Raw genomic sequence first — 12,204 nt, 5'->3', positions numbered from 1 at the left:
ACGAATGTGGGATCAGGTGAGAAAATTTAGAGGAGAGTACTCATCTTACACAATACCACTACTTACATGCCCAGGCACACATACAACACTACAGGACCAAGCCAACTCATTAGGTGAACACTTTTACAACATTTCCAGCTCGGCAAACTATTCAAATTCATTCTTAAAATATAAAGAGTCGGCGGAGAAACAGAGACTGCCCACCACTGGGGCTTCAGCTGAAATGTATAATAACCCCCTCACAATACATGAATTGAACAGAGTTCTCTCTGCCGGTAAAAAAACGGCAACAGGTCCTGACCGTGTCCACTACACAATGCTGGCACACTTACCTCAGAAATCGGTAGGGACACTTCTTAAATTTTTCAATATGATATGGGAGTCTGGGGTAATGCCCACAGATTGGAAAAATGCGATAGTAGTGCCCTTTCTAAAATCTGGTAAACCCGCAACATCCCCTAGTAGCTATAGACCCATTACGTTAACAAGCTGTCTAGCTAAATCCTATGAGAGCATCATAAACACAAGACTCACATTTATTCTTGAAACAAGACGCCTAATAGATATGCACCAGTGCGGATACAAAAAGGGTTGCTCCACCATTGACCATCTCGTACGACTAGAACAGGAAATACGTGACACCTTCCTACACAAGCAATATTGTCTGACGGTTTTCTTCGATTTAGAAAAGGCCTATGATACGACGTGGCGATATGGAATCCTAAGAGACCTGGCTGACCTGGGAATTCGCGGCAGAATGCTAAATTGTCTATGTAATTTCATGTCAAATAGAACATTTCAAGTGCGTCTCGGCACAACACTTTCACGCATATTTACACAAGAAAATGGCGTACCACAAGGGTGCATTCTGAGCGCGACACTTTTCATAGTCAAAATGAACTCTATTAATAAAATTATCCCATCATCTGTTATGCACTCATTATGTGTCGACGATTTGCAAGTTTCTTGCCGCGCTTCAAATCTACCCGCCTGCGAAAGGCAACTACAAATAACGATAAATATTCTGACACAATGGGCCGACAAAAATGGTTTCCGGTTTTCAACACACAAAACTGTTACAGTTCTCTTTTCCCAGAAGCGAGGTCTACACTGCACTCCAGTTCTCACATTGTATGGTACAACGCTGCCGGTCAAAGAAGACTACAAATTTTTAGGTGTAACTTTTGACACAAAACTTAATTTCCTTGCCCACATTAACTCAACTAAGGTAAAAGCAAATAAAGCACTAAATATCATTAAGGTTTTATCGCACAAGCACTGGGGATCTGACCGAACATGTCTATTACGTATATACCGGTCTCTTGTACGTAGCATTCTCGACTACGGTAGTGTAGTTTATGGTGCAGCTAGGTAGTCCTACATTAAGCGACTTGATCCAGTTCACAATCTTGGCCTACGACTGGCGAGCGGTGCGTACAGAACATCGCCTGTCCAAAGTTTATATGTTGACTGCAATGAGCCGTCCTTACAGCAACGCAGAGCACTACTTACACTTTCCTATGCATTACGAATTCGATCATCACCACAACATATATGCTACAGCATCGTAACACAATGCAAATCACGGATACACTACAAAAACAAACCAAACATGATTCGGCCACTAATCTTACGACACGAAGAATACTGTCAAAATTACGACGTTCCTCATGAGGCCCTGCAGGTTGCTGAAAGGCCACCAAGGTTGCCACCATGGTACAACTTTTCACAGCTATGTGACTGGACACTAACACATCTAAAGAAAAAAGACATTCCACAAGAACACATAATACAAGAGTTCCGAGCCATTCAAGAAAAATATAAAAATTACACGGAGTTTTACACTGACGGCTCCAAAACACAAGAATACGTAGGTGTTGGGATCGTAACAAAAAATTGGCAAAATAGCATTCAAATAAATAATTTTTCTTCATTGTTTACCGCCGAAGTTTTTGCAATATGGACGGCAGTAGAAAAAATAACTAGCGGCAAGCAGATGAATGCTATCATATATACCGATTCGTTAAGCGCACTCAGATCTCTAAACCTTAACTCCGCGTCTGAACCCCTAATTGGTAATATCCTAAACATGTTGGCCTATAATGAATACGGAAGAACCATACGATTCTGCTGGGTCCCAAGCCATGTCGGGATACGAGGGAATGAAGCAGCAGATAGATGCGCGTTCATAGCTGCGCACAAAGGTATAACACAAACAACACTTCCATACAAAGACAGTATCCGAGCGATTCATAAGGCCCTGACATCAAAGTGGCAACTAGAATGGGACTCATGCACAAATAACAAGTTACACACAATAAAACCCCTGCTTGGAGAATGGAAGTCGTGCAGTCACCAGCAACGCTTCTATGAGGTGATACTATGTAGACTTCGAATCGAGCATACACACCTGACACACAATTTTCTACTTCAAAACGAGAACCCGCCAACTTGCGAGAAGTGTCATGAACCTCTCACCATAATGCACATTATTATGACATGTCGAAACATTGAAACACAGAGACAAAGGCTTTTACAAAATCTCTACAACTTACACATACCTTTGCACCCCTTATCAATACTCGGAGATGAAGCGCTAGTGCCCTTCACTGACTTGTTCAGCTTTTTAGAAGAAACTGATTTTTTACACAAACTCTAAAGTATCGCAGCTTGTGCTGCTTTAAGACTTGAATTCCTAATATCTTGTGGCTGGCGCAGCATGGCCTTAGTCGCTTTTGCGCCATTAAACCCAAATTAACTAACTAACTAACATAAACTAGCTTATGATCCGAGAGGCCGGTTTCAACCGATACGTCGTAGCCTTCAAATCGCTCCTCTAGGAACACCAAGAGATCTTGATTTCCCAACTACGCGTGTGCACTCATGAACTACCTGTTGTAAATCCTTACTGAAAGCTATTTGTAGAAGTAGTTCACAATGGGCATCCTCGCGAGGCTGAACTCTAAGTGTGGACCAATCAATTCCTGGCAAGTTGAAATCCCCAGCCATGATTATGCGACAGCTGCGCTTTTTAGAGCTTTCTAAGTAAAGCTGCATATCTTCAAGATAGGAAATGCGTGATTTAGGCGGTCTATAAACTGTTCCAAGAATTATCCTGGTTTTATCTAGCTTAATTTCACACTAGATGCTTTCATATGTTGAAATGCCAGCCATTTGCACACAGTCAATATCGGCCTTGAATACAATAGCAACTCTACCCCCACGAGCATCGCGGTCTCTTCGTATGATTTTATAATTAGGTGGTACGAGCTCTTGGTCTTGCATTTCTGGCCGCAGCCACGTTTCGGTCATTGTAAGCACATGAGTATCGTTATTAGCCAGGATGTATTCTAAATCTCCAATTTTGTTTACTAAACTTCTAGCGTTCGAGTTGATCAAGCGGAAGGCATTCGAATGACATTCTTTGTTCCGTTAGTCACCCCTACCAGCAGTAGGGCGTCTGTTGGGACACAGAACCTACACACGGCTGCGCTTTGATTGATCCCACGTGTACACGTTGGAGTCCACATGTAGTTTGCCGTAATTCAAGCGCACGCGATGCCCGTCCTCCCTTTCTTGTTTCGCGGAATCCCAGAGCATTTTACGCTGTCTCAGCGTTTCTCTTGAAAAATCATCAGGAATGGAGACGCCGCTGCCCTTCAGCTTGCTGCATTGCTTGTAAATTTTAGCTTTTTCCCTGTAGGGAAACAACCTGAGAATCACAGGTCGAGGCCAGGCGTTCTTTTTTCCTATCCGATGTATTCGTTCAACGGTACTCAAGTTGACGCCAAGTTTTTCTTCGAATACACCTACTAACTCTTTCGCTCCAAGGTCAGTTAAGGATTCCTTCTCGCCTTCTGCTATTCCAAATACTACTAGGTTATTCCGCCTACTTCTGTCCTCAAAGTTGTCCATCCTTTCCAGCTGCTGCCGAAGTGTACTCTGTTTTACTGTTTTAGACAATTGAGCAATTGTACTCACCTGTTCTTTAAATATTTTAAGGCTGTTTTCAGCCACCTTCAGTCGCTTGCTCATGCTCTCTAGATCTGATTGTATTGCCTTTTTGCCATCGCACAATTCCTTTAACATCACCTTTGTTTCTGGCCCAGGTTTCGTTTCTACGTCGCCAGACACCAACAGACACAAAGATGCAAAAAATCACTTCTGGGCACGGCAGCACAACAGGAAAGGGGTTATCATTCTTGCAGCTATAATAATTGTAATAGCTAACCTGTTCAAGCAACAGAAGGTGGTTAGACGACATTACATACGCTGTGCCGCCGTGCCCACTGAAGTCGTAGGTTGACAGTGGCCGATTCATAGTGTCAGACGTGATGCCCCTCTCCTGCCGTTGGTCTCCGTGTCCGAGAGTAACGTTGATAGCATGGTCCAGTTGAATGCCAGTACGGTACGGTCCGATGGCACACTGGTTCCGCGGATGCAGCTGCTCTGATGCGGCGATCAGCATCACCTGTTCAAGCAACAGAAGGCGGTTAGACGACGTTGCATACGCTGTGCCGCCATGCCTACTCAATTAGAGAGCCATTCATGAAAGGCGGCAACTTCCTGCCTCACGCTCTTGCTCTTTTAAAGTGGAGTTGCGGTCTTACGCTTCACACGTTTTCGGCACCGCACCGACGTCGAGCTACCAGTAGAGTTTCAATGCGGCATACAGCACGAGTGCTTGAGGCAGCGCGCGTCCGAGCGCTTTTTTTTTTTTCGGGGGACTTTCCAGTGCGCGGCCACGCGCGCGACCCTTCCAAAACGTTTCGCTACTAATCCGCTAGGGCAGGGCGCATGCTCCGTCACCACATGAATGAGGCGAATGGAACCGTTTCTAAATCCCTCGCAATCGATCCCCATGCGCACGCTCCTGACGTTTACCTGCCGATCATTAGGTTAGTTCTCACGCTGAACTATTTCCAATTCGATTCTATTCACTACCAGGAAACTTTCGGCGCTAGCATGGGTACACCATTTGCTCCCACGTATGTGAACACTTTAATGGGACAGCTTCAAGCAGACCTGTCGAAATGCTACCCTTTAAACCCCCCCCCCCACCTATCTTCGTTACATTGACGACATATTTATAATATGGGAACAGCGCACAATCGCGTTAACCGACTTAATTAGCCATTTCAATCGCTTCCACCCGACTATTAAATTTACGGCTCAGCACTCTCCTAGTCAGATCAACTTCCTGGACACGATTGTCTACATAGAAAACGGAAAGCTGAGAACGACACTTTACCGGAAGCCCACGATTAGCCAGCAATATTTAGAACAGAACAGTCATCACCCGCGACACTGCAAGCAAGCAAGGAATTTTGGTCGGACAAGCGAAACGAATAAGAACCTGCAGCGAAGACCACGATTATATACACCACCTAAATGACCTTAAAGCAACGCTAGCAGAAAGGAACTATCCCCAAGTTTCTCTCGATAGAGCTTATGATGCAGCGTCAAGAATGGAGAGACAGTCGGAATTGGCGAAGAAACAGCCAACACCAGAATCTGACAGACAGCCTGCATTCATAACAAAATATTCTTATGCACTCCCAAACATAAACAACATCCTACGAGAATACCACCCAATATTATCAAGTAACGAGCGTCTGAGAAAAGCGTTCCCGGATATACCTAGGCTTGCCTATCGCCGAAACAGGAACTTTAAAGTCTTTTAGTGCACGCAACAGTAGGCCAACAGCATTCCCACGTAGCAAAAGCATGTTGTCACCCCAGGTGCGAGGCCTGGAAGCACCTTCAAAGTGACGCTAAAATTAAAAGCACCGCAAATAGTTATACATACGAAGTAAAATCTAGCTTCACTTGTACAAGTTCGGATGTGATTTGTATGCTTTGAACGTCTCTTGTGTAAGAAATAATATATCGGTGAAACAGGACAATCATTGATAGTCAGATTAAACGGACATCGAGCGGACACAGCTAGAAAGCTTCCCAAAGCTATCGCCGAGCATTTCAGCCAAGCTGGTCATAACTTTGATGAACTGAAACTCGACATTTACAGTCACATTTCCGTTCTGAACAAGAAAGAAAATACAGAGAATCATAACTTATCTATAGGTTCAAGACATGGCAACCAATAGTCAGAAATATAGTCAGAAATATGTCAGAAATAGTCAGAAATATGTCACCTTGAAGAAGACAAGCCAACTTGTCGAAACGTTGGCTCCTGCTCTCACCTTGTTCTCGTTTTGCTCAACGTCTTGAATTTCCATCTCCAGCCTTCCCCGTGTTTTCCCTGGCACTCAACATAAGTGTCACATACATGGCTACCAGCTCAGAACAACAAACATGGAATGAAAATATCTATCACTGCATCAAAAATATATAGAACAAACCTACAAGAATAAGCCAGTCGTCCTTATAGGAGACGTCAACTGCCATATAATAGAGCGAGATGGGTACGAAAAAGTTCAGCTGGCTTGCACAAGCTAGTTAAACAGTGCAACCTATACATAGCCAACCTGGACCCTACTTGCAACGGAACAAACACATGGTCACGCAATCCAAGCAAGTCTGCTATTGACTATGTCCTGTACAATGACGAGACAACACGACAACACATGCATATGTCATCCATTCACATAGACGAAGAGAAGTATAACAACTGTGGAAGTGACCATAATACAATCGCTATAAGCTCAAGATGGATTCAACCTCGAGAGAACACTGCGACAAAGTCAACCAAAGCCCACTAAAAAGTGAGAAAAGACCAGCGCCTTGAAGCATTTGCAAGAGATTTGGAGCTATCAATAGAAAGACTACTGAATTATAAAGAATTCCCAGAAAAGTTTATATTAATAGCTGATAAAACCATTGCAAAAACGACTGAAAACAAACGGTCCAGGACTTCGCCATGGTTCGACAAGGAGCTGAAAACTGAGATACAGAAACGGAAGACACTCTCCAGACAGCACTGCCATATACCTGAGGAGAACACGACTTTAAAAGACCAATTCTGGGGAGAATACCTGACGCAAAAAAAAAGCGAGTCAACACTATGTGCTCAAAAAGGACAAATAATTTAGGCAGCAAGAGAAACACGTAACAAAGGAGCGAAAACACTACAGCCAACAGTTCCGGGCCTATATACAGACCCTGGAACCACGGGAGGACTTACACAAGGCTGTTGCAGGTGAGGGACGTACTCTCTACATAAAAGAAGAAATAGAAAAATGCATACCACACCGCTTTAAAACCATACAAGCAAGGTACGCGACACCACTGCACCAACCCACAAACAACACAATGAAACGCTACAATGCACCACCACACAGTGAGAGACTATCCGGGGTGATCTTAATATTAGAATTAAAACGACGCCTCGGAGAATTAAAGAACCAGAAAGCATCAGGCCTAGATGACATTCCAAATGAATTTCTCAAGGCTCTCCAAACCAAATCAAGAGAAACGCTAATCAACTGTTTCAATTACATCCTTGCGAGACGAGATACACGTGAAGCTTTGAACGAAACCCGATTATAACCTATTCACAAAGGCAAAGGTAAAGCAGAAAATGACATCAATGCCTACCGTCCAATAGCGGTGCTCAGCAACATTTTAAAGCTATTCAGTACAACTCTAAATCGTAGATTACAAAACTATTGTGAACAAGAAACTCTACAGTGAATAAAAAAATGGGCTCCATCCACAAAGACGAACAAGTGATCACGGTGGGGCTATTGAACGTAGGAAACTTGAAGTTATGCCGTATGTGCATAAAGTGAGCCACAGTATTAAGAAAGCTGTCGCCAAGCAGGGAGTAAGTGTTGTGTTTTCTGCCCCTTGTAAGCTTTCGGGTCTCTGTTCCCGCATTGCTCGAGGCAGGGCAAGGAACCATGTTTGCACAACGCAGTATGAAAACCGTTTCACGGCATGTGCTGCAGGGGTTGTTTATAAGTTCCCTCTCACGTGCGAAAGATTTTACACAGGCCAAACCGGTCGATGTATTAATGACCGCCTGCGTGAGCACCACTCCTCTCTGGGGTCAGATAACGGTGCAAACTTGCCTCGCCATTGCAATGAGTGTGGTTGTTATCCTTTGTTTAGCAATGTGACGATTCTTGGTAGGGGCACGGGCAAAGAAGAGCGAGAAATCTTGGAAGCGTACTACATCAGTTTACTAGGTGATGACTGCGTTAGTACAACCTCGGTGCGCTTACATGAAAAAGAATTTGAATTTCTAAGTCTGTCCCGATAGAAACGTTTCTTGTCTTTTCATGGTATGTGATTAATGATGATGCAATTGCGCATGCTCTCCTGGCCTTGCTGGGACTACACCGATTCTAATAAACCTCAGTTGATAGTCCAGTCGTTGTGGTGTGAACTTCTCCTCTTGTCCTTGGTGTTTTTGACTGGTTTTTTCGTTCAAATAATCGAGGTGAAGTACACGGAAAAATCGCAACGCTATCTGGCCTTCATAGATGTCGAAAAAGCCTACGACTCTGTATCCCATTTTAAGCTATGGGAAAAGCTTGAAATCATGAAATTGGACCAGAAATAAATGAATTACTGAAGGTACTTTATAAAGAATGCACAGCAGTGTATCAAGTCCACGGACTAAAAATCTCTGAAAGTGAAACTAAAGGCCGGATTAAAACAGGGATGTCCTTTATCGCCGATCTTATCTAACATCTATATGAACGACCTCCTGAAAGCACTAAATGACAAGGGATGTGGATTGAGGCTCTCCGCAATAACAACATACCACCAAGATGTCTACACAAAAATCTCATGCTTAGTATTCGCTGACGATATTGTGCTTCTGGCTGAGTTTTCAGCAGACCTACAGGACCTCCTAGATATCTTCCGAGTTGCGGCTGAGGACTACCTCAAGTTCAACGAAGAAAAATCGCAATGGATGTGCCTAAACACAAAGTCTGAAAGATTGACATTCACGCTAGAAGGAAATTCTATAACAAAGACAGCAACTTATAAGTATCTTGGAATTGAAATATCAGACAAAAATGCCTAACCTCGACAAACTGATTTGATAATAAAGAAATCGAACAGTATGAAAGGTCGAGTATGGCAGCTATCCCGATACTCGTACGACCCTTATTCAGTTGGTCGCACACTGTGGAAGACACTCGCAGTCCCAGCAACAACATACGCAACTGATGCACTAACATACTCGACACAGGCAATAAAATGCCCAAACCGGCACCAGAACGAACTTGGACGATGGCTGCTGGGAGGAAGCATCTTCACAGCCAATGCCGCAATAACAGGTGAAATGGGGTGATCACCGTTTCACATTCGAGAAGCAAGGGGAAAATTACAATACATGGGTAGGTTGAAATTTATGCCCGAAGCCAATTACAGCCGCCAAATATACTTACACTTGCGGTATAAGGGCATAAAGACCATCTGGATGCAACGACTCGCCTCTATCGACATAAAATTTTGCCCAAGCTAAATGCATATGTAAATAAATAAATAAATAAACTGTGAGAGACAGTAAAAGACGTTATTTTTCCTATGGTTCCTAAATCGCCTGCCCTGTGTTAAAAGGGAGTAGGGACAAACTTACTTACTTACTTACTTACTTACTTACTTACTTACTTACTTACTTACTTACTTACTTACTTACTTACTTACTTACTTACTTACTTACTTACTTACTTACTTACTTACTTACTTACTTACTAACCTAACACAGGAGCAGCAACGAAGTGTGTTCTTTGCTGCTGGTGTAAACCTTTCGGGGGAGCGTGATTGTTAACACGTTATTTTTACCAATGTTTAAGGGAACAGGGTAGGCAAAGTTTCCGAAAAAAATCGACTTTTTGTTTTTGTGTAATTTAAGATCTCTATTCTTTCCTTAACATGGTCCAGTGTTTAATTTGCGCACACGCGAGATATTTACCTCAAAATCAACATTTTTCGAAACCTAGGCAGCACCCAGCCGTGCCCCCTTTGACATATGGTCGGGATCTGTGCCTCTCCTAAACTGAAAAAAATAAAACTTTTCACCGCCTATGTTTTGTCACGTTTAGCAGAATGGCTGTCACTCATCTGGCAAGCGTGAAAACTTAGCTAGCATATTTCACTTAGCCAAACGAATCCTAAGACGCAGCTCGATTACTCGCAACGTGCGGCATTTTGCTCGTGCTTCGGCGTGTTTTCGAGGACAACCGAATTTGTTTATACTTTGGCGCTGGTTATTTTGTGGTAATGCAATGACGAAGCCAAAGTAGTGCTTTAAAAAACGTCTCTTCCACGGAAACCGGCATAAGTCGATCTGCAATGACGCCTATTCTCCGCAACACAATCCAGGAGTGGGCGCCGCAGCCATCACGTGCGCGTCTGCATCGAAGCTTTCGTGCTCGGCGGAACGCTTGAAGCGGAACGCCGGTGTTTCAGCAGCTCTCAAAGCCTGAGCTTCTCCAGTAATGTCTCCATGGAAAAACTCAGAACGCGAATGAGGCGTTCAACAACGTTGTATGGGAGCACGCTCTGAAGAATATCCTTCTTGGCCTCAAAACGCTGAAAATAGCGACAATGGATGCTGTGCTAATTTTAATGACCGCAGAATTCCTCGAGCCGACATTTTGAGGTCATTCGGAGTTTCTCGAGGACGGTTCACAGTCCAGTGGTTGCGCGAAGCTCACCGGTGGCGACTGTACTTTGCAGAGAGGGCTACACGACTGGTCACTAAGGAGGTCCCGAAAAGAAGGCAGCTAGCGCAGAAAAGAAGTGTTGACGATAGAGGGGACTACCAGGCTGGTGGCTATTGAAAAAATGCGCCAGAATTTGTTTCTATAGTTCTACATTGCAATAAAGCTCTTTCTTCCTCTTCAAAGCCAATTATCTCAAAACACCAAATTTTGCTGCATTTGACCCTTTTTTTTTCAGAAACTACAAGCGTTAGGGAGATAATATTTTCCAGATATTGAGCAAACAGAACAGGTAGTCTGCTGAACCAGGATTATAAATATTCTTCTAGGGGATTTTTGCTTACAGGCTATTTACTGCAGATTTTGGCTCTAAAATTTGGTGGGTCCAGTAAAAAAAAGAAAACAAAAAAACAATCTTTTGAAAAAAATAATCCTGGTTCAGTGACACTACCTAACATTACTGATTACAATGCTACCTAAGTTAATGTTCTAACCCCAGCAGATCATGAGAAAAAGGGTCACGAACATAGCCTAAAATGCATGGCAAGAATAGGACCTACCCTGTCCCCTTAAAATGTTTTGCACTTGTTTAGAGCTACAGTAGCTCTTTCTTCGGCTGTTTAATCTCTGCCTCAACAGGTGGTGGGACCGTGCAGACCGATCAGGCCACTCACGTACGTCTACGCTGAAGTTCCTTCATCAGCTTGAGTTTATGCCTCCACGAATACGTGGAAACGCCCAGCTCACCTGTGGCTACTACACCAGACACATTCGGCGCTACGACAGAATGCTCGCAACGAAAACTGCTTCGTTAGCACTCGCTTGTTGTCGACTGCCAAGCAGCTGGCACAGAGGCTGGAGAGGCTTCGTGCTCTTGCTCCTTGTGAACGGTGAAGTAGGCGACACGACATGCCATCATGACATAGAGCCAGTGAAGGCGGTGCTTAGCCCCGATCACTCGGCGAATGAGTTGAAGGGAAAATGCATGGCTGTGGAGGAGGGTAACTTCAAATCGTCCTTAGCTCTACTTATATGAGACATATGCTTCAGAACAACTTCAGTTTGGCCTAGTTCGTGTTTACTGCATGTTATATTGACCACAAATAGAAACTGGGACAGCGGAAGAGACTGGGACTAGCGTTACCATCGAGTAAGGGATCCCTGCCGTCTTAAGCCGGGAAATCTAATCGTCACAGGCAAGCTGCATTGTGTGCACCCACGACTTGCAGAGAGCCGATTCTATGCAGAGCATCGCTACTCCTCGTTTGACAATGTTTGGCTGCGAGGAGCCATATGGCACCGAACCCTTCTGTGCCCGAGGGAAGTACTGTCAGCACGCGTGGCCTTTAGCAAAGAAAATGCTTAGCTCTAAACAATGCATGAAATTTTCTGTGGCAAAGTCTTACGTAGGGCAGACGGCACGGTGCCTGAATTATCGAGCCAGGGAACATGAACAAAAGTTAACGAAAAATTAATTGGTGCACTTGCTTGCGCTCTGCGCATTTCCCTGTCACCTTTTAGGCGGCAGCGCGCCCTACTAAATGCTATGTTCGTTTGTGCG

The 12,204-nt window shown here is 44.0% G+C and overlaps 1 protein-coding gene across 1 annotated transcript in view; it reads left to right on the top strand.

The window, feature by feature from the left end:
• Positions 1–12,204, top strand: part of LOC139057058 (uncharacterized) — a 322,046-nt gene that overhangs the window by 151,483 nt on the left and 158,359 nt on the right. Inside the window, exon 4 of the mRNA XM_070534850.1 lies at positions 11,283–11,317. The gene's annotated coding sequence lies outside the window, so the exon portion shown is untranslated. The remainder of the gene's footprint in view (positions 1–11,282; positions 11,318–12,204) is intronic.

The sequence above is a fragment of the Dermacentor albipictus genome, chromosome 3 (assembly GCF_038994185.2).
Source record: "Dermacentor albipictus isolate Rhodes 1998 colony chromosome 3, USDA_Dalb.pri_finalv2, whole genome shotgun sequence".
NCBI lineage: Eukaryota > Metazoa > Arthropoda > Arachnida > Ixodida > Ixodidae > Dermacentor > Dermacentor albipictus.
This window is presented reverse-complemented; position numbering and strand designations above follow the sequence as displayed.